This window comes from Palaemon carinicauda, chromosome 12, assembly GCF_036898095.1.
Source record: "Palaemon carinicauda isolate YSFRI2023 chromosome 12, ASM3689809v2, whole genome shotgun sequence".
NCBI lineage: Eukaryota > Metazoa > Arthropoda > Malacostraca > Decapoda > Palaemonidae > Palaemon > Palaemon carinicauda.
Genome location: NC_090736.1, coordinates 71,431,228 through 71,436,227, shown reverse-complemented (window position 1 = coordinate 71,436,227; position 5,000 = coordinate 71,431,228).

Sequence of the window (5,000 nt, the reverse complement as noted above, 5' to 3'; positions counted from 1 at the left end):
TCAGCCTCTAGGTCACTGTCTTGTATGATAGGGAAATGCCTTTAAAGCTTTTAAAATGCGTATCCTCTTGAGTATGAGAGAGAGAGAGAGAGAGAGAGAGAGAGAGAGAGAGAGAGAGAGAGAGAGAGAGAGTGATGGGGTGCTATACAAATTTAATTAAGATCAGAGTCAATTATGCAAGAGTTTGATCATATTTTGAAAGAAAATCTCCAAAATTTTTGGCTATCGTTTTTTTACGAAAATCACAGACAAGGAACAGGTTTGCTTTCAATTGTCCCCAGAGGGAAAAGTGTCCTATATGTGCATTCCTACTAGCTTTCGAGGTTTAGATTATGCTTTTGTATACATGACATTTCAGTTCGTGAGTCTTTGACAGTGACTTGAATTTTATAAATTAATACGTAGATATTGAAAGCCACAAAATATAACAAAACACTGATGCAATGACTTCATTTCATCGGAAAAAAATACTTGTCACGTTGAGTTATCTGCCAGTTTCACTTTTTTTCAGAAAGATAAATTCTGGCTAATCTTTAGGAAATATGAAGGGCTGAATTTAGATGAGGGCTAAAAGGAGATCGGAAAATTAATTCCTTGTATATCATTCACCCTAGAAGTGCAACTGGTATGATATATCCACGCCAACAAAATTGGAAAACCATCACGAAAGGTACAATAGTTTAAACCAAAATAGGATATTCCCCTCTTTTTTATCATTCCATTCTGAAAAAAAAAGATTCGTTGCACAACAGAGAAGCAGAAATAATAGAAGTGTGGGTTTTGTACAAGCAACATACTTTGAGTTGTTCATTAGCGTTGGAAGAAGTTCGACCCTTCAGTTTTAGAGTGATTACAATAAAGCTGTTTAGTGAATTAAGTGTTATATAGAATTATTATTATTATTATTATTATTATTATTATTATTATTATTAGTAGTAGTAGTAGTAGTAGTAGTAGTAGTAGTAGTAGTAGTAGTAGTAGTAGAAGTATTAGTAGTAGTAGTAGTTGTAGTAGTAGTATAAAACGATACCATAAACTTCTACGAGAAAAAAAACGTTCTATAAATGAAATAGAAATAATGATAATGAGGAAAACTAAACCAGCTGAATAAGCAAATAAACTCAAAATCATTCAAATCAATTTTTTCTGTATGGGAATTTTTCTTTTATTTATACCACAATGGATTTGTTAAAAAACGTGAACAAACTAAAAGAAAAATGAAAGGGACAAATATTCCTACTAAGGGCATCTTCAAATGACTTTTTTCTTTAAATAATACCTGAGGAATAAAAGTTGTTGTGTTCAACAAATAAAAGTACTGTTTATAAACTAACAAAAAACAAGCGAGGTAAAATAATGAATCAAAGACTATTAGAAAATTATTCTAGCGAATCATTATATGTTTATGTAAGAGAAATCATATACAAAGATCTACACACACGTACACACATATACACATATGCAAATAGCGTATGTGTACTTTAACTATATGTATCAAACATTAAAACGCTCGTTAACGTGAGTACATATTGCCCAATCCCGCATACAAATACATTAATCCCCCTCTGAAACCTTAGTCGTCTTTTATTGGAATTCAAAAATGTGAAACTGAGGGCCAGGAGTTTTATCTTAATTTCTCTCTCTTTTCTATTACTTAGGATTTTGTAGCATCAATTGTGCATAGATTTTGAATATATAGCTTATATAAATATATATATATATATATATATATACACACACACATATATATATATATCTATATATATATATATATATATATATTTATATATGTGTATATATAAATTTAGATATAAATATATATATACATATATATATATATATATATAAATTTATATATATGTATATATAAACATATATATAAATATATATATATATATATATGTGATTGTATGTACATATATATATATATATATATATATATAAATTTATATATATGTATATATAAATATATATATAAATATATATATATTTATATATATGTGATTGTATGTACATATATATATATATATATATATAATATATATATACATATATAGATATATATACATATATATATATATATATATACATATATAAACATATATAGATAGATATATATATATATATATATATGTATATATATATATATTATATACATATATATATATATATATATATTTGAGTGTATATATATATGTATATAAATACATATATATACATACATATATATATATATATATATATACTCTATATATAATATATATATATATACTGTATATATATACATATATATATATATGTATATATATGTATATATATACATATGTGTATATATGTATATATATATATATATATATATGTGTATATATATTATTATTATTATTATTACTATCCAAGCTACAACCCTAGTTGGAAAAGCAAGATGCTATAAGCCCAGGGGCTCCAACAGGGAAAAATAGCTCAGTGAGGAAAGGAAATAAGGATATAAATAAATGAAGAGAACAAATTAACAATAAATCATTCTAAAATAAGAAACAACATCAAAACAGACATGTCATATAATAAACTACCAACAACATCAAAAACAAATATGTCATAAATAAACTATAAAAAGACTATGTCTGCCTGGTCAACAAAAAAGCATTTGCTCCAACTTTGAACTTTTGAAGTTCTACTGATTCAACCACCCGATTAGGAAGATCATTCCACAACTTGGTCACAGCTGGAATAAAACTTCTATAGTACTGCGTAGTATTGAGCCTTGTGATGGAGAAGGCCTGGCTATTAGAATTAACTGCCTGCCTAGTATTACGAACAGGATAGAATTGTCCAGGGAGATCTGAATGTAAAGGATGGTCAGTTGTGAAAAATCTTATGCAACATACATAATGAACTAATTGAACGACGGTGCCAGAGATTAATATCTAGATCAGGAATAAGAAATTTAATAGACCGTAAGTTTCTGTCCAACAAATTAAGATGAGAATCAGCAGCTGAAGACCAGACAGGAGAACAATACTCAAAACAAGGTAGAATGAAAGAATTAAAACACTTCTTCAGAATAGATTGATCACCGAAAATCTTGAAAGACTTTCTCAATAAGCCTATTTTTTGTGAAATTGAAGAAGACACATACCTTATATGTTTCTCAAAAGTAAATTTACTGTCGAGAATCACACCTAAAATTTTGAAAGAGTCATACATATTTAAAGAAACATGATCAATGCTGAGATCCGGATGTTGAGGAACCACCGTCCTTGACCTACTTACAATCATACTTTGAGTTTTGTTAGGATTCAACTTCATACCCCATAATTTGCACCATGCACTAATTCTAGCTAAATCTCCATTAAGGGATTCACCAACCCTAGATCTACATTCAGTGGATGGAATTGATGCAAAGAGAGTAGCATCATCTGCATATGCAACAAGCTTGTTTTCTAGTCCAAACCACATGTCATGTGTATATAGTATGAAAAGTAATGGGCCTAGAACACTACCCTGTGGAACACCAGAAATCACATTCCTATAATCAATATGGTGCCCATCAACAACAACTCTTTGAGATCTATTACTTAAAAAAATCAATAATAATGCTAAGAAACGACCCACCCACTCCCAACTGTTTCAGTTTGAAAACAAGGGCCTCATGATTAACACGGTCAAAGGCAGCACTAAAATCAAGGCCAATCATACAAACTTCCCGACCACAATCAAGGGATTTCTGTACAGCATTGGAGATTGTAAGAAGGGCATCACATGCTCCAAGGCCTTTACGAAAACCAAATTGCAAACTAGGGAGTAGATGATTACCTTCAGCAAACCTATTAAGACGTTTTGCCAGAAGACGTTCAAAAACTTTAGATAATATTGGAGTTATGGAAATTGGGCGGTAATCAGTGGGACTTGAGCTACCACAAACACATTTACTTAGAGGAGTAACATTACCAATTCTCCAACTAGTGCTAAAAGCTCCTCTTCTTGCTAACTTGCGCAAAATAACAGATAACTTTGGAGCTAAGAAATCTGCTGTCTTTATAAAAAACAAAGGAAAAATACCATTTGGTCTACACCTCCATATGCATCAAGGTCCATCAACAGAGCTTTAATCTCACGAGATCGAAAAGCTAAACTAGTTAGTTTTAGCCTCAGGAAAACAGGAATGAGGAAGTTCAAGTTTTTCATTACTCTGTTTACTGTCAAAAACATCAGCCAAAAGGGTTGCCTTTTCCTTTGGACAGTGAGTGACTGAGCCATCTGGTTTAAGTAAAGGGAGGAACTGTTGCATCTACACCAAAGAGTGCAGATTTAAGGGTAGACCACCATTTATGTTCCTGAGTTGTACCAGCAAGTGTTTCTTTTATGGTTAAATTGTACTCCATTTCAGTTGAGGCATAAACTCTCTGAGCAAGAGCTCGAAGCTGAGTATAGTTGCTCCAGGTCAAATCTGATCTGTTACCCTTCCAAAGTTGATAGGCCTCCTGCTTCTCCAAAAAAGCACGTCTACAATCATCATTGAACCACGGTTTGTCCTTCACTCGGTACCTTAGCACACGAGAAGGGATACGCCTATCAATTATGTTGACTAGATTCTCATTCAAAGGGATAACAGGATCTACACTATTATATAATTGTGACCAATTCAAGCACAAAAGATCATGTAAAATCCCATTCCAGTCTGCTTGGGATTTCATATAAATTTTACAAGAATAGGATATATCAGGGACAGGCTGCTCAGTCTTCACTAATAATGAAATCAAGGCATGATCAGATGTCCCGACAGGAGAACCAACCTTACCAGTTATAACGCCAGGGGAGTCAGTGTATACAAGGTCCAAGCAATTACCAGACCTGTGAGTAGCTTCATTTATGATTTGCTCACAGCCTGATTCAGAGGCAAAGTCTAAAGCTCTTAAGCCATGGCGATCGGTAGGAGAGATAGAACTTAACCACTCCCTATGGTGAGCATTAAAATCACCAACAAAGACAAAAGAAGCCTT